Source organism: Triticum aestivum, chromosome 7B, assembly GCF_018294505.1.
Source record: "Triticum aestivum cultivar Chinese Spring chromosome 7B, IWGSC CS RefSeq v2.1, whole genome shotgun sequence".
Taxonomy (NCBI): domain Eukaryota; kingdom Viridiplantae; phylum Streptophyta; class Magnoliopsida; order Poales; family Poaceae; genus Triticum; species Triticum aestivum.
In genome coordinates, this window is record NC_057813.1 from 107,793,156 (window position 1) to 107,818,206 (window position 25,051).

Sequence of the window (25,051 nt, forward strand, 5' to 3'; positions counted from 1 at the left end):
TTTACACTAAAATTGCCATGATATGTTTCAGCTATTTTCTTCTACATTTAAAAGTAAATTTTGACATATTATAAAACAGGGAATTAGGAAACTAGACTTGCCATGAACCATAAACTAAAATTGCCATGATACATGCACTTAAAATTGCCATGGTTCATACAAAAAATAATTTTCATGGTCAAAGTACTGGAATTGCCATCATCAAAAAAACTAAAATTGTCATGCTCTACAAACTAAAATTGCCACATGGCAACTTTAGTTTAAGCACTATGGCAACTACAGCGTAAACATCATGGCAAATTTTGGGCAATTTTTTTTCGTCAAAACATATCAACATGGGGTCTAGTTTTGAAGATCGTTGAGACGGATTTAATGGTGAAAATGGTTTTTTAATTCAATTTTTTAATTAGGAGATAAAACATTTTTAAGCCAAAAACCAAAAAGATTCCTGCTGATGTCATCTGTTCATACGTGGCAAAATGAGTCGTGATGGATGTATGTGGGCAATGTGCAAAATGCCACACGTATGGGCGTTAGTTTTTTCGAAAGAAAAACTCCCAGGTTGCGACAAGTGACACACATGCAGCGTGCCACTTGTCGCAACCTGGGAAGCTTGGAGTGATCTTTGCAACACGTACTCCTCAAATAGTGATTTCGCACTTTTCCTGAAGATGTGATATTCTACCCCGCCCCGACACAATTTGATTCAAGAATTATTTACTGGTTTGACCATTGAAAGGAAAGTAGGAGCCCTTCTCAACGCATTCCAATTTAGGCCCAGTTCTTTTGTCAGAATCCGGGGATTCTCCCAGAATCCGACCCCTACCCAGATAGGATTGTAAAACAAATGGGACTCTGGGAGAAGTTGGATAGGGGTTGGATTCTGGCAAAAAAACTGGGCCTTAGTTTCAAGAGCTCCTATACATTTCCGAAAGGGCTTCGGCACGCCGAGACCTCTGCTTCTCGGTTTTTGTTGATTTTTTGTACTCTCAAACAATGCCGCACAAAATTAAAACCAAAATAAATAGAGTAACTTAGAATAACCTAAACCAAATCGATACTTTCCAAAAAAATATATTAATTCAGTCATATCAATTTCCCCAAAATTATAACTAAATCAAAACTTTTGTTTTCTTTCCCTACAAATACCCAAATCAAATCAAATATTATTAAAATCTCAACCAAATCAAAACTTTTCTTGCATTTTCTACCCGTACTCAAATTAAACTAAATCTTATCAAAATCTGGAATATGATGCGTACTGCCAAAACACCTTACATTTAGGAACAAAGGGATTGCAACACAAATTAGTGGCTCGGCAACTTGCTTACATGCCTTAAAATGATATATATATACAAATAAACAGCGTACGTCCTCCGTAGCCAATATGCCAGTACGGAGTAACTGCGAGGACGTACCAGTCCATGCGGTACACTGGCGTTAGGACCATGGAGAGATGGATCGCGTGTCCTTTGCGTGGCGATTATAACAGCCCAGGCGCTCTCTGCTTTGCTCAGCTGCCGACTAGCTCTGCATTCATCACGCATTCACGATACCGTTGAGCCGGCCGGCAGATATGGTCTGGGCAGGATCGCTCAGGGCAGGGATAGATAGCGGAAGCCATAACGACGCACGCAGGGGCTGCTCTCGTACGGCAAAGATTACCAGCGCGTACGTGCTTTCGGCTGCTAATGCCACTGGCAGACGGCGGACGTACTGCCCATCATCCACTGCAGCCATGATCATCGTTGCCGGCGTACCGCGAAACGGGCAAGAACCATGCAGACTTAGGTTAAGCCCACGCGCGAAGGTTACATGCGTTGGCGCGACGGAGCGGAGGAGGATCGTGGCCGCACGCGCGGCGGTGATCGGGACGGCAGAGCACGACGGTATCCTGGTGGGGATGCATGGCTGGTGCGCTCCCGGGCCGGCTGCATGGACACATGGGATGGTGCGTGGCTGGGGGATATGGCTGATGAGTCACGACGCGCCCCGACCGGGTCCCTTCCGCCACCTCACGGACAATGCAGAGTCACGTCTCTTTCCTCGACCGTGATGCACAGAAAGGAGTTGAGCGCCATCTTGGACCTTGCTAACAATTGGAAGTAGTAACATATGCTCCACACAGGCACACACCATTGGTTGATCTGGTGACACCATTACCATATGTTCCACAATCCACACAACGTAGACTCATATTCTTTTTCCTTAATTCATTATTTCATGAATCTCTAAAATGTTTGGTTTCGTTTGTATGAAATGGAACCGGGGCAGGGGTCCTTTTCTTCTAAAAAAGGGCCCATCAAAATATTGCGGCACGAACGTTTAAACAACTGCTAACATACAAGAAAAAATAACTTATGCACCATTGCACGAACATTTCGCTCGTAGCTAAAAACCGTCACTGAATCTGACCTAACATGCGGTTTAGCTTAGAAAAAATAGTTAGTATGTGGCTAGCTAGTGTACTGAACAGAAAACTCACTAAATCAAATCAGCCAAACCCAATAAAAGTAAGCTCGCAGTGCCCCTTTTCATAATCTCAGCATTCTCTAATCTCCGTCGTCAACAACGTGATGAGCGAGGGACGATCATTACTGATCTTGGTGACAACATAGAAATTAAACTAATGGACACTCTTATCTCCCTTTACAAGCTGCCATAATTAGCATGGCACCACACCATTTGGTGTTTGCTTAATTAGGCCTTAAGGATGGATTTTATAAGATTATCTCCCCTGTCCTTACCAAGAGGAAAGGCACAATTCCCAGCCTCATTGACATCATGGACACTCATTAGGACATACACTACTAATTAATCTTGGCTCCTTGCACACCCACTCTAGGTGCTTTAGTGTTTTTGCCAATTAAATTAAGGGATACTACATCATTAGCTAAGCTGTTGTGCTACCTTCTCTATTTATTTGATGCTTTAGTTTGCTAACACTCTAGGTTCTATTTTAGTTAAGTTGTTGTTACGAATTTCATCTTATTCTTGCCATGTATGGAAGGACTCTTGTCTGCAAACTGTATTCTTAAAATACTTTTGGGCTTGATGAGGTCATGCCATGTCAACTAATCCAACATGTGTAATCACTATTACACTGTAGCCTCATGCTCACTTATTTTCCTAAGAATTGAGAGCACCAATTCATCTGCGCATGTACATATACATTTCTTGCGTATATGTTGATCACTGAGGTAGTAGTTGACTGGGTGTGGTAGTCAGATTTGTTCAAACTTTGGTATAGCATTGTTGCAACCAGAATTTTTTTAGAGGAACCAGCAGCAATTTTATGTGAGTTGCTTTCCACATGTTGCTTTATGCAAGGTGTTTTGCTGTATGGCTTGGGCCGGGACCTGAAGAGGTACTTGACACTGCACGTTGTGACTGTAACTCCTGATTTTTGAGTAATACAAGAATTATTCGCACAATAAAATAAAATAAAATAAAAAATACGATCCAACCCACCAAGAGCACATACGTACCCCTAGCCTAAATAGTTTAGTGTCCAGCTTGCCACCATGCACTAATTTGCCTTCTAGGAGGACTTCATCTCACAACTTGCCCTACTAATTATTAAGCTTGGGGCCGACAAGAAAGTTTCGCAATTATAGTTATGAACCTTCATAACAATAATGCACAGCAGTACTATATTACTCCCTCCGTCTCATAATATATGAACGTTTTTTCATAATATAAGAACGTTTTTGACACTAAAAGTGTCAAAAACGTTCTTATATTATGGGACGAAGGAAGTATTTAGTACCAAACCAAACACTGTTACTGCAGTACTGCTGGAATAACAAAAAGCTTAGAAACTGTAGATTGTGTTTCATCGTCTTTTCCTTTCTTTCCACTCTTTTTCTAAAAGGTGATATCGAATTCAAGGTGCCCTTTAAGCCTTTAAAAACTGGTGGCCATCCATCCCCACCCAACGAGAAAAGTAGAATATTGCTGCGTACACACCAATATCCTTGGAGCTAGTCTAGTAACATGCGAATGTTTTCTTTTAGGTGTACATGCAAATCTTGATGGTACTGCATGAGTAAGGATTTCGGCAAACAGCAATAGAGCATCTCACCCCAAGTCTAACTCTCCATATCTCACGTGTATGCTAGAGATTACCTTATAGTTCAGATGCTACAACGGGTGAGTACATAGTTCAACATACTCTACTTCCGTGTGTATGTGCGCACTTAAAATATGGGATGAAAAGGAAAGGCTCATCAGTGCTAATTAATTGGAGCGATTAGTTGTTGCATGTCTTGGTACCTGAGACAACCAACAACTTTTGCTTTTATCATTCATGCATGTTAGCCTGCATCCAAGATCCAACCATGCATGCATGCATCCCCAGCTCTCTTTTGTGAATTAGAGTAGGTTTCTGCATATACTAGCGGACTGGAGGAACCAGATCTGCCTTTGGTGATGTACGTCTGCAACAGAAATGCGTCAATTTTCCTTCTATCTTTAGCTAATAGCTACTGAATCTTATCTCTCTCTCATCCATCTCTTCACTGTTAAGGCATCAATAAAATGGTCCATTATAAAAAACAGGTCCAACTATTCACTGTTGTAGTGTTGTGGAAGGCCAACAGGTGCATGTGTTTCTGCGCGTGACACTGTGACAGCGTGAGAGAGAGTGGCCCACAGCAAGATGGTGAGATCGGGGAAACGTGTACCTTGAGATCGACTTGGCATATGGGCCCGGTGATCGTGCCTTGTGTGTCTGTGTCATGCTAGCTGCTTAGTGCTTGGTCTGGAGACATCCTTAAAATGGCTCCAATAAGGAAGAAAGAAACATTTGGCCTGTTGAGGTTATCCAATGACTGGGAAACTCCCGGGCCACACCAGCAAATTCCAACTAGATGTTCACCTAAAAGAGAGTGCTTTTATCAAAGCTTCACCAGAATCTAGTTTTCTATGAGCTAAAAGAGATGCTATAGTCCATAGCTTCCCCAGCGCTGATGTTTGTATTGTTGGTCTTGGTACAAGCGAGATGATTTAGTTTACGAGGAATAACCCCCGAACTTAGGGCATCTGCAAGGGCAATGCCCAACCCCCTCACTCCCCCACCCCGCCACATCTTTGCAGAACGCCCTTTCAATGGGCACCCCCTGAGCACTCTCACATCTGTGATGAACACCCAAAACCCTAACCACTTACCAGTGGAAACGAAGCTTTAGTCCCCGATTGGCAACGGCCTTTAGTCCCGGGTCACCAACCGGGACAACCTGGGACTAAATTCCCTTCACGTGGCCGCGAGCGCGCAGGGGGCCGGAGGACCTTTTGCCCCGGTTGGCGACACCAACCGGGACAAAGGTCCCTCCACGCACTACAGGAATCAGCTTCTTTGCCGTCTGCCATGGAAGACGGCAAAGGAACCGAAAGCGGACGGCAAACATCTTTGCCGTCAGCCCCAGACGGCAAAGCTGCCCGGCAAAGAAAGCTACGGTAAATAGATTCTTTACCGTTTGCTTTCTCAAAACGGACGACAAAGACCCTTTGTCGTCGGTGACAGACGGTAAAGAACGTGGATGGTAAATAATAGGCGTTAGCCACGTTAGGATGGCTAATGGGAGGTTTTCCCGTCTGCCAACAGACGACAAACATGCCCTCCCCTTTGCCGTCTGCTATCTGACATCAGCCATGCGTCATGCCCTCCCCAGCCTTTGTCGTCTGCCAGTAGACGGTAAACTCCCACAACCTTTGTTGTCTGCCACAGACGGCAAAGGAACCAAATGGGTCAGCTCCCAGGTTGCACAGATTGCTGCCATGTGGCCTTTTTGTCGTCTGTGGCGGACGACAAACACTAGTAGAAAACAGGGCTTTCGTTTGGGCCAGATAAGCCCATTAGTCCCGGTTTGGGCCCATTGGTCCCGGTTCGTGAGGCCAAGGGGCCTGCCGGGCCTCGTGGGGGCATAGGTCCCGGTTCATCTGGCTCTTTGGTCCCGGTTGGTGGGACGAACCGGGGCCAATGGGCCTCGCTCCTGGCCCACCACCATTGGTCCCGGTTGGTGGCTTGAACCGGGACCAAAGGGTGTCCTTTAGTCCCGGTTCAAGCCATGAACCGGGACCAATGATGTGCCTATATATACCCACTCGCGTAAGAGGAGAGCACACTGCTCTGTTTTTTCTGACTGGCGAGGGGAGAGGGCTTTGTGGTGCTCTAGCTCACCTCCTATGCACACGAGGTGTTCGATGGAATGCTCGAGCCACACTACTTAAGCTTTCTCCTTTCCAAGCTCGACCTCCAAGCTCCATTTTCCTTAATATTTGTCTAGGTTTAGCGGTCTGTCATGTCCTGTCCCCGTCTTCACCGCCGTCGATCGCCCGCGCCGATCTCGTCGCCGGCACCACCGTGGTGAGCCTCTTGTTCTTATCTTCTTTCTGAAAGGAAAACAAAAATTCTTTCTTGTATGTTTAGATAGATACTTGTATAATTTTCTTACTTTTATTTTTGCTTCTTATTATATAGTGCGATGGTTTTGGTATCTGCCCCCTTCGGCCCTTGTCCTGTCTATGATTCGGATGTGGTATATATTATATTTATAACTATTTGGTTCATTTGTTGTTTATGACAATTATGCCGACCAACGTGACATAGATTTTATTTATCTAGGAGGTATGTGAACCGGAAATTCCAACCGACCCTCTTGTCGAGAGGTTAAATTTAGTTGAAGAAGAAAACAATTTCTTGAAGGAAAAAATAAAAAAAATTGAGGAGGAGAAGATGATATTGGAGTTGCATGTTGCGGATGCCGTTGATGATCACAAGATCAAGATGGATGTAATGCGCTTGAAGATTAGAAAGATTAGAAAATATGCCATTCATACCGAGGCTTGGTATCATTATGTCGTTGGATCAATTGTTACCTTGGTTGCGATTATGATCGCATTTGTTTTCGCATTGAAATGTTTTACATAGTCTTAATGTATGGTTTAATTAATTAGATGCTCTGGAGAGCTATATGTTGTTAGATGAGAACTATGTATGTACTTTGGTTTTAATGTGATGATGAACTTCTATTATTTTGGTCACTTAATTATCTATCCATGTGAATTTGTAATGGTTTTTGACACACATAATTATATATAATGCACAGAGATGAACCGACAATGGATGTACGGTGACAGACACACCTCCGAGTACATTAAGGGCCTACATAATTTTCTTGAAGTGGCCGAGGCAAACAAGCAGAATGGTTTTATGTGTTGTCCATGCCCTAATTGTGGGAATACGAAGTCTTACTCCGACCGGAAAATCCTTCACACCCACCTGCTTTATAAGGGTTTCATGCCACACTATAATGTTTGGACGAAGCACGGAGAAATAGGGGTTATGATGGAAAACATCGAAGAAGAAGAGGATGATGACAACTATGTGCCCCCTGAATACGGTGATGCTGCAACGGGGGAAGCTGCTGAAGATCAAGAGGAACCAGACGATGTGCCCGATGATGATGACCTCCGCCGGGTCATTGTTGATGCAAGGACATAGTGCGAAAGTGAAAAGGAGAAGCTGAAGTTCGGTCGCATGTTAGAGGATCACAAAAAATGGTTGTACCACAAAAAAGGGTTGTACCCCAACGGTGTACGTGTGTGGGATGAGCAAAAACAGGAGGAATTTAACCTGCATGCGTTGCTGTTTGTAACCATCAACAATTGGCCCGCTCTCAATAACCTTTTAGGACAGACAAACAAGGGATACCACACATACGTGCACTATTTAGCTGACACCGAAAGTATATACCTGGACAAATGCAGGAAGAATGTGTACCTGGGCCACCGTCGATTTCTTCCGACCAACCATCAATGTCAAGAAAGGCAAGCATTTTAAAGGCGACGCAGATCACCAGAAGAAGCCCGCCATGCGTACCGGTGATCACGTACTTGCTATGGTCAATGATTTATACGTAATCTTTGCAAAGGGTCCCGACGGACCATCTGTTCCAAATGATGCTGAGGGACGCACACCCATGTGAAAGAAGAAATCTATATTTTGGGACCTACCCTACTGGAAAGACCTAGAGGTCCACTCTTCAATCGACGTGATGCACATGACGAAGAACCTTTGCATGAACCTGCTAGGCTTCTTGGGCATGTATTGGAAGACAAAAGATACACCGGAGGCACGGGAGGACCTGCAACATTTGCACGAAAAAGACGGCATGCCTCCAAAGCAGTATGAAGGTCCTGCCAGCTACGCTCTTACCAAAGAAGAGAAGGAAATCTTCTTTGAATGCCTGCTCAGTATAGGTCCCATCTGGCTTCTCGTTGAATATAAAGGGAATAATAAATATGCTAGAGAAAAATTCCCAGAACCTAAAGTCTCATGACTGCCATGTGATTATGATGCAACTGCTTCCGGTTGCATTGAGGAGGCCTTCTACAGGAAAATGTTTGATTAGCCGTTGTGAAGCTATGTGCATTCCTCAATGCAATCTCTCATAAGGTGATTGATCAAGAAATCATACCAAGGCTAAGGAGTGATGTGGCACAATGTCTTGTTAGTTTCGAGCTGGTGTTCCCACCATCCTTCTTCAATATCATGACACACGTCCTAGTTCATCTAGTCGATGAGATTGTCATTTTGGGCCCTGTATTTATATAAAATATGTCCCCCTTTGAGAGGTTCATGGGAGTCCTAAAGAAATATGTCCGTAACCGCGCTAGGCCAGAAGGAAGCACCTCCATGGGCTATCAAACAGAGGATGTCATTGGATTTTGTGTTGACTTCATTCCTGGCCTTAATAAGATTGGTCTCCCTAAATCGCGGTATGAGGGGAGATTGACTGGAAAAGGCACGCTTGGAGGGGACACAATAATATGTAGGGACGGGCATTCTTGGTCTCAAGCACACTACATAGTTCTATAGAACTCTACCTTGGTGACCCCGTATGTCGATGAACACAAGAACAGTCTGCGCTCCAAACACCCAGAGCAGTGTGATGACTGGATTACATGTGAACACATCAGGACTTTCGGCAGTTGGTTGGAAACACGTCTCAGAGGTGATACACACTATTTCGTTGTCCAGGGGACCATCTTCGACTGTATTGACTTACAAAGGATACGAGATAAATGGGAATACATTTTACACGATCGCCCAAGATCAAAAGAGCACCAACCAAAACAGCAGTGTCCGCTTTGATGTAGTAACCAAGAGGGGAAAGGACACATATTATGGTTACATAGTGGACATATGGGAACTTGACTATGGACATGATTTTAAGGTCCCTTTGTTTAAGTGCAAATGGGTCAATCTGTCCGGAGACAGGGTACAGGTAGACCCACAATACGGAATGACAACAGTGGATCTGAACAATCTTGGGTACACAGACGAACCGTTCGTCCTAGCCAATGATGTGGTGCAGGTTTTCTATGTGAAGGACATGTCTACCAAACCGAGAAAAAGAAAAGATAAGGAAGCGGACACATCATATGATGAGCCAAAGCGCCACATAGTTCTTTCAGGAAAAAGAGACATTGCAGGAGTGGAGGGCATGTAAGTGCATCTAGTGCCCCTTAGTGATTTTGGTGTATTGAAGACTTATAGGTTAAGGGACTAATGCGTTTGTGAGTGTACACAGGTCTATAAGTCTATGAGGAGTTTGATATTTACAGGGAAAGTCGACCCCTAAAAATGAATATCTTCGACTGAAGATTTTGGTATTTCTGAAGACTTTCATGAAGACTTTGAAAGTGAAGAAATTGGTGTATCCGTGAAGACTTGATAATCATGCGAGGAATATGAAGCTTGAAGACTTCGTTTTCATAGTTTTGTTTTTCTCTTTCTTGAGTCATAGGAAACACCGCACTGTTAAAGGGGGTCGAGGAAATACTAAGGAAAAATTTCCATGTGATGCTCAACTCAAAATCCTACACCTACCAAACCCTTCGAGTGAAGCCTTTGGAAATCTCATACAGTTCAGTCAATTTCTTCAGTGATAGAGACAAAGTTCTTATGGTCGCTGAGGAATTTGTTCTGACTGAGGAGTTAGGAATTCGCTAGTGCGGATTGCCTGCACAGTGAGGATCATGATAGCCCTGAGGAATTTGATAGTCAAATTTCCGACCGTTGCTGTGCTACGCGCCAGCTGTCCCAAAATATCTTATCCACCTAACGGTCATATCAAACAAGGGCATTTATGTCTTATCATGTTGGGCTACTCCCTATGCTATAAATAGCCACCCCCTACAACCACTAGCTGGTTGGCTGCTCCAAGAGAAACTGACACTTGTCATTTGAGAGCAACCCATCCTCCGAGGACTTTGAGCGAAAATCATCGAGTGAGGAAAATCCCAAACCCAAACACCTACAAACCCAAAGTGATTGAGCATCACTAAAGAGATTGATCATGCATGGATCCGACGCTTGTTACCTTTGAAGACTGTGCTTCTTCCAGACGGTTAGGCGTCATGGTCTAGAGCATCCAAGAGGAATTGTGGATCACCGAGTGACCGATGTCTGTGAAGGTTTGGAAGTCGCCTAAAGACTTACCACAAGTGATTGGACGAGATCTGTGTGATCTTAGTTCAAGGAGAATATGGTGAGGACTTGGTGTCCTGAGCTGCGTGCTCAGCGACTGGGTGTCCGGGACTACGTGTCCTCGAGTTTAAATACTCAGCCGCTCCAACCAGACGTACAACTGAGACAGCAGTTGGAACTGGTCGAACAAATCATTGTCTTCACCAACCTTACTGGTTCTATTTCCTCAACTCTTTCATTTCCTCATTACTGTGTTGAGTGATTGTTCATATTTGTGTTTTAAGACTTTGACTGAAGACTTTCTCAATTTTCTCAGTTCAATTTCTTCAGTCTATTTGTCTTCATCTTGTGTTATCCTGTGTTTACGCTTTCTGTACTCTGTGCTTGTCTTCATTTCATCATGATGACTATGTCTGTATCCTGTTATGCTTACTTCTGAGTACTTATTCCACTGCTAGTAGTTCTTCGCTAAGGAATTTCCTCATCGGCAAATTCCTCAGTGAAGAATTCATAAAAATCGCCTATTCACCCCCCTCTAGTCGATATAACACACTTTCAATTGGTATCAGAGCAAGGTACTCCCTTGTTCTGTGTGATTTTGGTTTAACCACCTGGAGTTCTAGTTATTTCGACTGCAGGATTGAGGAACATTGTCTGCCCCATCTTTGACGGTCATGAGTATCCTCGGTGGAAGGCCATGATGAAGAAGCGACTCATGGCTATGGACAGCGAACTATGGACCGTTACCGAGATCGGTCTTACCGATCTATGCAAGATGGCTGAAGCTGATGACATTCTCAAGTACACTCTCCTCAACCTCACAACGAAGGATGTCATCTGCACAAGTCTGTCCCGAAATCAATTCAAGAACGTCATGCATCTCAATCACGCGAAGCTAATCTGGGACCGTCTCTCCGAGGTCTATGATGGACATCTAAATCGTCATGATCCTTGGCTTGATGATTACAAGGAATCTCTCAAAGAGATGACATTCGAACCAGAATCGTCATCGTCCAACCCCTGCCTTATGGCAAAAAGTGCTAAGGTAAACGAATGCTACCTATCCGAGTCCAGTGATGATGAATCTAGCGATGAATTTGGACCTAGCTATGATAAACTTGCTTCTCTTGCCACTAAACAACAAAGAGCTTTGGAAAAAGTTCATTACATGCTAAATAAGAGCGATGATATGTTGGGTGAAGAAATGGACCAGTCAAAAGCCTTGGCTGAAAGTCTTCAGGGACTCCATTCCAAGTTTGACGATCTTCAAGGTTATCATAACGCTCTCTTATCTGATCACGAGAGACTTTCTCTTGAACTTCTTCAAAGAAAGCAAGACCTTGAGAAGCTAAGAGTGAGTTATGAAGATCTTCTGAAGGATCGCGATTCATTACTTGCTCAACAAATCAGCGCTACTCAAGAAGAATTTGTTCCTCCATGCTTAAAGTGCATTGAACATGAATCTGCTAATTCTTCACCTGAATGTTCCAATGCTTCAACTGTTACAAATTCTTCACCTGCCTCTATTATCACTAATTCCTCATCTGAGGACATTGCTAGTATCACTAACGATGCAGGGCTGAAGGAATTGTACATGACATGCATGTACAAAAGCCTCAAAGTTCATCAGATTCTTTGTGATGTGCTCAAAAAGCAGAACCTCAACAGAAACCCTAGGAAAGAGGGTATTGCCTTTGAGAGGAAACTCAATGCTGATGGAACATATTGGAAGCCTGAGCAGTACCCCAAAACCTCATGGGTTGCTGCAAAGGGACCTCTAGTTGATCCATCTAACTTATTTGGCTTTACATGTGAATCTTCTCATTCTTATGATGAGTCATTTGACTCCAACTATAAACTGTTCAAAAATCAGGATGGTGAAGTATTTGCTAGATATGTTGGCACTAACTGCAGGAACAGTTCCCCTATGAAGAAAATCTGGATTCCCAAAAGTTATGTTGAAAGTCTTCAGGTGAATGTCCTCATGACACCACCTGTGAAGAACAGGAACCCCAGACCCAATTCTTCATATGGACCAAATTCCTCACATGGATCAAATTCCTCAAATGGATCAAAGTCCTCATATGATCATCATCGTGCTAACCCCTCTGTTTCGCAGGGTAGAGCTAAGGGCTATGAATATGCGCATTATTCTTCAAATCATTATGTTCATAAGTCCTCGAAGAATTTCTCTGCTTATTCATATGCTTACCCTAACCCCTCTTATGTGAAACGAAATGGATTGGCCTCAATGCCACCTTTCTCATATGGTGCTCGCAGAGTGATGAACTCTTTGCCACCCCTTCAGATGTGGGTGGTGAAGAAAAAGAACTAATCTCTTATGCAGGGTCAAGTCTCTAGACGTGTTTTAAACGTCTGAAGAATTTGCTGGAGGCCTGAGAAAAATGCCTGAAAGCATGCATGCAAATCATGATGAAATGAACTTTCATTTCACACGTCCTCATACTGAAATATCTGTTTTACTGATTGATGAAATTCATCTGATGAACTTGATATCATATTCTTCACTGATGAAGTATATGAGATCGTAAGTTGCACTAATTCATTTGCAGGATGATCAGCCCAAAGCCAACGTGTGGGTTCTAGATAGTGGATGTACAAATCACATGACGGGTGACAAGAGTCTATTGATGGATGCTCCTTTATCACCGTCACATCTGAAGCACATCATCTTCACTGACAAAGGCAAAAGTCAGGTATTGGGTCTAGGTAAGGTTGCGATCTCAAAGGATCGACACATGGACAAAGTCATGCTTGTTGAGTCCTTAAGATACAACCTCATGTCTGTCTCAATGCTTTGTGATCTTGATATGGTTGTTGACTTTGGAAGATATCGATGTGCTGTGATCATGGAAGCTGACTATTCCAAAGTCTTCGAAGGCTTTAGGAGAGGAGATCTGTATATTGTTGATTTCTCTACAGGACCACAACCAGCAATGTGCTTGCTTGCAAAAGCTTCAGAAGGCTGGCTATGGCATCGACGACTTGGTCATGCTGGCATGAGGAATCTGGACACGCTTGCGAAGAAGAAGTATGTCATTGGCATTGAGAATGTCAAATTCCTCAAGGATCACTTATGCGGAGCTTGTGAAGCTGGAAAGATGACAAATGCCAAGCATCCAGCGAAGACTATCATGACCACTACTCGTCCATTTGAATTGCTTCACATGGATCTTTTTGGTCCTAATCATTATTCTGCTGTTTCAAATGATGCATCTCTATATGGCTTTGTTATTGTTGATGACTATTCTCGTTACACATGGGTACACATTGACTTACAAACATGAAGTGCAGGAAATCTTCAAATGATTTTCCTCGAGGGCTTAAACCAACTTTGATGTGAAGATCAAGCACATCAGAACTGACAATGGAACCGAGTTCAAGAATTCCGGTCTTGATGGCTATCTTGATGAACTTGGTATTACTCATGAGTTATCTGCTCCTTATACTCCTCAACAGAATGGCGTCGTGGAGCGCAAGAACAGAACCCTCACTGAAATGGCTCGCACTATGCTTGATGAATACAAAACACCTCGTCGTTTTTGGATTGATGCAATTGATACTGCATGCCACATCATAAATCGGGTATATCTTCACAAATTCTTCAAGAAGACTGCCTATGAACTCCTCACTGACAAGAAACCCAATGTGAGTTATTTCAAAGTCTTCGGTGCTAAATGTTGGATTAGAGATCCTCATCACAATGCTAAATTTGCACCGAAAGCACATGAAGGTTTTATGCTTGGTTACGAAAAGGACTCGCACACCTACAGAGTCTTCAACAACGTTCTTCACAAGGTTGTTGAAACTGTAGATGTGCGGTTCGATGAAACTAATGGCTCCCAAAGAGAGCACCTACCTTCTGTGATAGATGAACCAGAACCTAAGGATTCTATCAAGTTCAAGGCTACTGAGGATGTTATTCCTACCGAAGAATCAGCTGAAGAATTCATTCCGAAACGTGAAGAAAACCGAGCTGGTGCACCTGATGAAAATGCTGAAGAAAATGGTGCTGAAGAAAATGCTGACCAAATTCCTCAACGACAACCAGCTCATCCTCGCATTGCAAAAGAAGTTCAAGTGGAAAAGATCATCGATGACATTCGAGCACCAGGTCCTCTCACACGCTCAAAAGCTTCCCATTTATCTAACTTTTGTGGGCACTATGCTTTTGTCTCTATTATAGATACCACTAAGGTAGATGAAGCATTTCTGGAGCCCGAGTGGATTCAGGCCATGCAAGAAGAATTACATCAGTTCGAGCTCAACAATGTCTGGGAACTGGTCAAACGTCCAGATCCTCGCAAGCATAATATCATCGGCACAAAGTGGATCTACCGCAACAAGCAAGATGAAAATGGCCTTGTGGTGAGGAATAAGGCACGACTTGTAGCTCAAGGCTACACATAGGTTGAAGGAATTGATTTTGATGAAACTTTTGCACCTGTTGCTAGACTTGAGGCTATTCGCATATTACTTGCTTATGCTAACCATCATAATATTATCTTACAACAAATGGATGTGAAAAGTGCATTCCTCAATGGTAAGCTTGAGGAAGAAGTATATGTTGCTCAACCCCCAGGTTTTGAAGATCCAAAGAATCCTGACAAAGTCTTCAGACTCAACAAGGCTCATGGCCTCAAACAAGACCCTCGGGCGTGGTATGACACTTTGAAGGAATTCTTCATGAAGAATGGCTTCACACCCGGTTCACTCAACCCTACTCTCTTTACTAAATCTTATGATGGTGAACTATTTGTGTGCCAAATATACGTTGATGATATTATCTTTGGCTGTACTGACCAACGTTATAGTGATGAATTTTCTTATATGATGAGTGAAGAATATCAAATGTCTATGATGGGAGAGTTGAAATTCTTTTTAGGTCTTTTAATTCGTCAACATCACAATGGTATATTCATATCTCAGGAGAAATACCTCAAGGAAGTTCGGAGGAAATTCGGCATGCAAGACTGCAAAGGCGTCAAAATTCCTATGCCCACAAATGGCCATCTATGCACTGATGAAAATGGTATTGACTTCGATCACAAGGTATACCGCTCCATGATTGGTTCGTTATTGTACTTATGTGCATCTAGGCCAGATATAATGCTTAGTGTTTGCATGTGTGCCCGATTTCAAGCTGCACCGAAGGAATCACACCATAAGGCTGTGAAGCATATTCTTCGATATCTAGCTCACACACCAACACTAGGATTATGGTACCCCAAGGGCTTTACTTTTGATCTCATTGGATATTCTGACTCTGACTATGCTGGTGATCGTGTGGACCGCAAGTCAACATCCGATACTTGTCATTTCCTCGGACGATCTTTGGTCTGTTGGTCCTCAAAGAAACAGAATTGCGTATCACTGTCTACTACAGAGGCTGAGTACATTGCTGCTGGTTCGTGTTGTGCTCAACTGCTATGGATGAAGCAAACCCTCAAGGACTACGACATCAACGTGAAGAATGTGCCTCTCCTCTGTGACAATGAGAGTGCAATCAAGATTGCTCACAACCCAGTTCAGCACTCGAAGACAAAGCACATTCAGATTCGTCATCATTTTCTTCATGATCATGTGTTGAAGGGCGACATCTCCATCAAGCACGTGAAGACTGAAGAACAACTAGCCGATATCTTCACAAAGCCCTTGGATGAGAAGAAATTTAGCAAGTTGCGGTGTGAGCTAAATATCTTAGAATCTTTGAATGTTCTCTGAAAAGGACACACATCCTGACACTTATGCAAAATTGATGACTTAGATGTGCAACACATGAAGAAACATTTTTCTTCAATCAATGAAGAGTAACACTCTAACTGTGAAGAAATTAATGAAGAATTTGATTCTCAGAACCCTACGACAATTGTACGCGGTGTCTGAAATCATCATTCTTGTACGGTGGGTCACGCCACCACCAAAGTTGAAAATCTTCATTTTTGAAATTCCTCAGTTTTTGAAATTCTTCAGTTTTTCAAATTCTTCAACTTTGCAAAATCTTCAATGTTTCCATCGTTTTTCTTCATTGGCGATATATATATATGAGTTTAAGTCCTATACAGCATTCACTTATGGCTAATTCTTCAAGTTGCATTTTTCTGCTAAGTGAATGTGATCGGACCCTTCCCCCTCTATGCTATACTCAACCAAGTCTATTCACAAATTCTTCATGTGCGTTCTATTTGAAACTCGTTCAAAATCTTCACTGTGTCTTTGACAGCTGAAGAATTTGCTAACGGAACTTTAAAACTAATCTTATCCAAATTTTCGGTTTTTACCACTCAAACCGTTCCGAATCCCACGATAGACTTATCTATTCACCCACGATCTAACACGATCTTCACTCCTCAGTACGTGGGTGACACATGTCAAGTGAAGGAGAAGGCTCAGGGGCAGGTTCGTCCTAAATCTTCGGGTGAACAGTTTTTCACTGCGACTATAAATACCCCCTCATCCCTTCCTCACTTCCTTTACTCCGCTCGACCGCTCTCTCTCTCTCTCGCTCGAGCTCCTCAAACCCTAGCGCCGCCGCTACTCCATCGTCGCCAGTGAGGAAGAGCTTCATTGCCTCGACCTCGTCGCCGTCGTACTCGCGCCGACCGCAGAAATCTTCACTCCGCCGCCGCCGTAGCTGTCTTCCTCCGCCAAGTTAGGGCGTGGAAGATCTACACTGACGAGCTTCACTGTTCTGCTTCTCAGTTCATCATGTTCTTCATCCAGGGTAAATTAAAAGTTACTTTGAGTACCCTTTTGATTCGAAATTTCACAACAAAATCTTCAAAGGTGTTTTATTCTTCAAATCCTCACACACAAAACACCTCACTAGTCATCTGTTCTTGACTCGTTTCTCTAAGCATCGTTTTTCTTCAAGATTCCTCAATTGTGTGGATCCTCGATCTATACAACTCTGGAACCTAAGACGAAGAACGCTTAGTGAAATTCTTCAAGGCTAATCTGGTCAAATTCCTCAAACTTGTTCGTTTTGAAAAACCTTCTGAGAACGCATATGACCTCTCCAAATTCCTCGCAACTATACTCTGTTCATAGGTACTCATGTCCGCTGCTGAATCACTAGGTTCTCATCAACTTAACTCATTTGCAGCGTTCCTCGAAGAAAAGTTGCATACTTCTTTAGAAAATTTGATTGTTCAAATTCCTCATCTGAAGAATATGGCTGATGGTAAGAAGCCACATAAGGGAGGAAAGAAACCTGAGGTCATGACTGCATTTGAAATACCTGAGGAAATTTATGCTTATTACTGCACACCTGATGAGGCTAAGTTCGGAAAAGAAAATAAAAATCAGCGCAAGGTGCACATTCAAAAAATTGAACGGAGATGGTCAAGAGAATGGAGGGAGTATAGATATGTGACTCCAAAGTATATGAAGAAATTCGCACTCAATCCTCTATGCCCAAGAGCTCCATTGGCACCTGGCCAAGTGGCTGACCCCACCAGCATCAAGCGTGGTGAGGACTTTCCTGAAGAATGGGCCAAACGCCAAGCTAAGTTGGCAAGACAAGCCAAAGAAGCAGTGAGGAAATTCAATGAAGACTCTGCTGCTGCTACTGCCACTGAGGCCTCTGTCAATTCAAGAAAATCAATGGCAAAGAAGCCTGCTCACAAGCCAAGTGCTTCACCAACTATGCCCTCACGGCCAAGTTCCTCAGCAATGCCCTCACGACCAGAATCTTCAAAGCCCTCACGGCCAGATTCTTCAAAGCCCTCACGGCCAATACCAACTACTGCTCCTCCTCCAAAGTCCTCAGCTGCTCCGGCAAAGTCCTCAACACTTGTACATCTGGCCACATGCCAAAGGACAACAGGCATCTCCATTGCCTCTGGTGCCTCAGCAAGTTCCTTAGCTGCACCAGAATCTTCATCAGGCCCACTCTGTTGAAGACTAAGGCAACAGTTGGTCGAGGTCCTCGGCCAAGTCCGAAGAAGAAACAGGTTGCCTTCCACGTGCCATCTGACGATGAAGCTGATGATGATGAACTTGTAGAAATCATTAGAGACTGACAAGAAAGGGCCGCTAGAGCCAAAGGCACAAATGTGCCACTGCTTTTGGATCCAAGGGCGATCCTTGATTACATTGATCTCTGGCACAAGGATCCAAATACTCCAATGCCTGATTTCAAGTTGACTCCTGGTCAAAGTCACATGCTGACCCATTTCATCACTGAAGAGAAATGGAAGTTTGAGAAGGCCAGGCAGATCAAGAAAACTCAGTTCAGAAAAGCGAAGTTCCTGAAGAACAACGTTGTCAATATGACACCTGATGAAATCCTCAAGATTAAAGCTGAAATCAAAGCCCTCAACGATGATTTCATTGCTTACTATGCTGATTGGCAAGGAGCCAAAGTCAGGTTTGTGAAACTGACTGAGAAATTCACAAATGTTGCAGCCCCATCGCAACAAGAAATTCCTCAAGCTGCAGCGTCTGCTCAGCCGACTGAAGAACATGCCAGCACCGCTGATGACATTCAGGCTGCTGAAGAAAATGCTAGTTCCAGGGCTGATGACTCCATTCCAGCCGCTGAAGAAATTGCCAGGGCATCCAGTAGTGGTGCGCCTGAAGAAACTGAAGGAGTCAGGGCAACTGCATTAGTTGCGCCTGAGGAAATTCAACCAGAAACCTCAGTTCCATCTGCGCCTACCCCAACTCCAATTCTTCCATGTGCATTCGATGTGAAGAAGACCAAGGCTGCAGAGCGAGCTGCAGTGAAGAAAAGGAAAGCATCCAGTGCTTCAGAATCTTCCGCTCCAAAGAAGATGAAGCCTCTGACAAGCTCTATTGAAAATCCAATTGATGTTGTTGCAATTTCCACCCTGTCATCAAAGGACCTTGTTCCTTTTGGTGAGGAATATGTGATCCCAAGCGGATCCAATGAAGAACCTCAATCTGCTGCTTCGTCAGAGCAGGTTGATGAAGAAATTGAAGTGGATGCCATCCCTTCAACAACTATTGCTTCCTCGCCAATGCCTCAGTTCGCAGCTGAAGATGTTGGCGTTGAAGAAATTGAAGATGAAGACGTGGACATTGGCTGCACAACGACAGTGATGAATGATGACTTTTGGGAAAGTCAGCAACCCAATACTCCACTCTTCACCCCACTTCAACAGATACCTCAGTCCCCTGCACCAACAGTTCAAATAGGCTCTGAAGAAACCCATCCCACCTCGTCTATGCATGAAGACATTCCAACCGCTAGTGCTGAAGAAGCTGCTGTTGTTGAACCCTTGAACACGCAGCCTGCTACTGAAGAAGAACCAGAAATTCCTCAGCCTGAAGAACCTGAGATTGCGATTCCTGAGGTTGTGATGCAACTCACTGACACTCCTGTGCCCAAGCCAACGGATCCGTTCTCAAAGAAGCAAAAGTTCAAGGCTGATGAAAGTGCGTTATGTCGACTAGAGGGGGGGTGAATAGGCGATTTTTATGAATTCTTCACTGAGGACTTTGCCGGTGAGGAAATTCCTTAGCGAAGAACTATTAGCAGCGGAATAAGTAATCAGAAGTAAGCATAACAGAATACAAGCATGGTCATCATGATGAAATGAAGACTAGCACAGAGTACAGAAAGCGTAATCACAGGATAACACAAGATGAAGACAAAAAGACTGAAGAAATTGAGCTGAGGAAATTAAGAAAGTCTTCAGTCAAAGTCTTCAAACACAGATATGAACAAACACTCAACATAGTAATGAGGAAATGAAAGGGTTGAGGAAATAGAACCAGTAGGTTGGTGAAGACAATGATTTGGTAGACCAGTTCCAACTGCTGTCTCAGTTGTACGTCTGGTTGGAGCGGCTGAGTATTTAAACTCGAGGACACACAGTCCCGGACACCCAGTCGCTGAGCACGCAGCTCAGGACACCCAGTCCTCACCGTATTCTCCTTGAACTAAGATCACACAGATCTTGTCCAATCACTCGTGGTAAGTTTTCGGGCGACTTCCAAACCTTCACAGACTTGGTCACTCGGCGATCCACAATTCCTCTTGGATGCTCTAGACCTTGACGCCTAACCGTCTGGAAGAAGCACAGTCTTCAAAGGTAACAAGCGTCGGATCCACGCAGGATCAATTTCTTCAGTGATGCTCAATCACTTTGGGTTTTTAGGGGTTTGGTTTTGGGTTTTCCTCACTTGATGATTTTCGCCCAAAGTCCTCGGAGGATGGGTTGCTCTCAAATGACAAGTGTCAAGTTCTCTCGGAGCAGCCAACCAGATAGTGGTTGTAGGGGGCGGCTATTTATAGCCTAGGGAGCAGCCCGACATGATAAGACATAAATGCCCCTCAATGATATGACCGTTAGGTGGATAAGATATTTTGGGACAGCTGGCGCGCAGCACAGCAACGGTCGGAAATTTGACTCTCAAATTCCTCAAGGCTATCATGTACCTCACTGTGTAGGTAATTCGCACTGACGAATTCCCAACTCCTCAGTCAGAACAAATTCATCAGTGACCAGAAGAACTTCGTCTCTGTCACTAAAGAAAGTGACTGAACTGTATGAGATTTCCAAAGGCTTCACTCGAAGGGATTGGTAGGTGTAGGATTTTGAGTTGAGCATCACATGGAAATTTTTCCTTAGTATTTCCTCGACCCCCTTTAACAGTACGATGTTTCCTATGACTCAAGAAAGAGAAAATGAAACTACGAAAACAAAATTCTTCACGCTTCATGTTCCACAAATGAATACCAAGTCTTCAAGGTCACACCAATTTCTTCACTTTCAAAGTCTTCAGAAAGTCTTCAGAATATCAAAGTCTTCAGTTGAAGAACTTCATTTTTAGGGGTCGACTTTCTCTGTAAATATCAAACTCCTCATAGACTTATAGACATGTGTACACTCACAAACGCATTAGTCCCTTAACCTATAAGTCTTCAATACACCAAAATCACTAAAGGGCACTAGATGCACTTACAATCTCCCCCTTTTTGGTGATTGATGACAACATAGGTTAAGTTTTCAACGGGGATAAACATATGAAGTGTATACACTGATATTGAGGAATTTGATTACAAGATATAGTAGAACTCCCCCTGAAGATGTGCATAGTGAGGAATTTGCTTTTGAGGCAATGCACATTTGAAGAGTTGAATCATGGAGATCTCCCCCTATATCTTGTAATTCATACACGCATTTGATATATAATATGAATAATTTGAAATGCATGATGAAATATGGTGCTTGATGTGATTCAGCATGCGTGCAATGTCATTAACAAGGAATAAGCATGCAAAGCATAATGCAACAAAAGTATCAGCGCACCATTGGGTTTAAGATTACAACTCGATCCAAATAGAAGTTTCAGAAGAACGAGAGTTGTAACTTAAAAAATTGCCCTTAATATAAACCCGCTTGAAGACTAAATCAGATTTCTCCCCCTTTGTCATCAAATGACCAAAAGGATTGAAACTGAGGACTAACGCCCCTGAAGAATATCAAGTTGATGGAGGAGCGCCAGCGTTGTTGGGGTCGGTTGTTGTAGTAGGGCCTGCCGCAGTGTCATCCAAGTCTTCATACTCATCAGTGTCATGCGATGAAGAATAAGAGCTGGCCACCAAGGAAGGAACTTTGACCTTCTTGAATTTCTTCGGTGGAGGTGCAGACCAGTCAAATTCTTCCTTGAGACCCATATTCTTCAGATATACAACGCTGTAGACATGAGAGAGAACAGCCCAGGTACGGTTGAAGGTTTCATGGAGGTAGTATTGGTTTTCCTTCACTCCATTGTGTGTTGAGGTCATGTTGTGAAGAATTGAACCAAACTGACGCTTGACCCATTTATGATTGCGATCAACCTTCTGATGAAGACTGAGGAGTAACTCATGGTCAGTCATCACCCTGGGTGCTGTGGCTTGAGGATTTTGCTTGGCTGAGGTATTTGCGGCAGAGTCATGTGTGGCAGAATCGTCATTGGTAGAGTAATATGCAACCTTGCGAAATTGACCATCCAATGGACGAATGCCTTCATCGATCACAGCAGCGGCCTTGCCTTTATCATCAGCTAATGAAACTGTCTGTTTGAGGACTTCGATGGGAGGCAAGTAGCTACCATGGTTCAGAGTGTCAGCTTTGTAATGCAGTGAAGATCTTGCCCTGATGAATCTCATAATCCAAGGAGCATAGGGCTTCAGCTCGAATGGTGACATAGCAATATTGGCCAGAGTCCTCATGAAGAAATCATGGAAGTTGATGGGAACGCCATGAACGATGTTGAAAATCATATTCTTCATGATGCCAACGACTTCTTCATCATTTGAGTCGTGGCCTTTGATAGGACTCATTGTCTTCGTCAGAATTCGATAGACAGTCCGAGGCACATACAATAATTTCTTGACGAGGAATTTGGTTCTTGGGGCCTGCCTTGACTTCAAAGGCTTCATCAGCACTTGCATATAGTGATTTGAAAGTTCTGGTTCATTGTAGATACAACGAGCACCATCAAGTGGAGGACTGAGTGGTAGAGCACGAAGCAATTCAGTTGCTGGTGCCTTGTAGTGAGTATTTTCAGACATCTAGTCTAATACCCATGAGTTCACGTCTTCAGCGTATCCGGTGATGTGCAGAGTTGCATAGAATTGAAGAATGAGTTCTTCATTCCAGTCACAGATATCAATGCAGAAATTCAGAAGTCCTGCGTCGTGAAGAACATTGAGGACTGGCTCAAAGCCGGGCAGAGACTCCATGTCCACATGAGGAATATGTGCATGATCGAAGACTTTGTCTTTGTTGAAGAGCACTGATGAATAGAAATTGGCTTGGCTGGCAGTCCAGAAACGTCTCTTCCTTATGCGAGCAGAATCATATGGATTATAATCAGTGAAGAATACGTGCTCGGCAAAGAAATCTTCAGCCTTGAACTTCTGTTTGCTTGAGAACGGATTCTTTTGCTTTGGCAGAGGGGTGTCAGTGAGTTGCATCACCACCTCAGGAATCGCGAGCTCAGGCTCTTCAGGCTGAGGAATTTCTTGTTCCTCAACAGGTGCAGTCTGAGGATCAGCAGCAGCAGGTTCATCAGCACTAGTGGCTGGAATTTCTTCATGGACAGATGAAGTGGGATGAGTTTCTTCAGAGCCCATTTGAACAGTTGGTACAGGGGACTGAGGTATCTGTTGGAGTGGGGTGAAGAATGGAGAATTTGGATGTTGACTTTCCCAAAAGTCATCGTTCATCACTGGCGTTGTGCTTCCAATATCCACATCTTCTTCAAGTTCCTCAACACGTGCCTCTTCAGCTGTGAACTGAGGCATAGGCAAGGAAATGATTGGGGTTGAAGGGATTGCTTCCACTTCAATTTCTTCATCAATCTACTCTGACGAAGCAGCAGAATGATTTTCTTCATCAGATCCGCTTGGGATCTAATAGTCTTCTCCAAAAGGAACAAGGTCCTTTGATGGCATGGAGGAAATCGGAACAACATCAATTGGATTTTCGATTGAGCTAGTCGTTGGCTTCATTTTCTTCACAGCCGAAGAGTTTGACGCAGCTGATGCCTTCCTTTTCTTCACTGCAGCTTGCTCTGCAGCCTTGGTCTTCTTCACATCGAATGCACATGGAAGAATTGGAGTTGGTGTAGGTGCAGATGGAGCTGAGGAATCTGGTTGATTTTCTTCAGGCGCAACTGATGCAGTTACCCTGACTTCTTCAGTTTCTTCAGGCGCACCACTAGTGGATGCCCTGGCAATTTTTTCAGCGGCTGGAATGGGATCATCAGCCCTGGAACTGACATTTTCATCAGCAGCCTGAACTTCATCAGCGGTGCTGGCATGTTCTTCAGTCGGCTGAGCTGAGGCTCCAGCCTGAGGAATTTCATGTTGCGTTGGGGCAGCAACATTGGTGAATTTCTTCGTCAGGTTGACGAATCTGACTTTGGCTCCTTGCCAATCAGCATAGTAGGCATCAAAGTCATTGCTGAGGGCTTGAATTTCAGACTGAGCCTGGAGAAGTTCCTCAGGTGTCATTCTGACAACTTTTTCTTCAGGAGCTTCTCCTTTATGTATTGGGCTTTCTTAATCTCTCTTGCCTTTTCAAACTTCCATTTCTCTTCAGTGATGAAATGGGTCAACATATGACTTTGTCCAGGGGTCAGATGAAAATTAGGCATTGGGGTGTTTGGATCCTTGTGCCAGAGATCAATATAATCGAGGATTTTCCTCGGATCCAACAGCAGTGGCACAGATGTGCCTTTGGCTCTAGCGGCCTTCACCTGTCTGTCTCTGATGATTTCTGCAAGTTCATCATCAGAAGCTTCATCATCAGAAGGCACATGGAATGCGACCTGTTTCTTCTTTGGACTTGGCCGAGGACCTCATCCAGCTGTTGCTTTGGTCTTCAGCAGAGTCGGGCCAGATGATGACTTTGGTGCAGCTGAGGAACTTGTTGAAACACCAGAGGCAATCGAGAAACCAGCAGTCCTTTGACATGTAGCCAGATGCACAGGAGCTGAGGACTTTGATGGAGCAGTAGCAGTGTGAGGAATTTGCCGTGAGGGCGCTGCTGAGGAACTTGGCCATGAGGG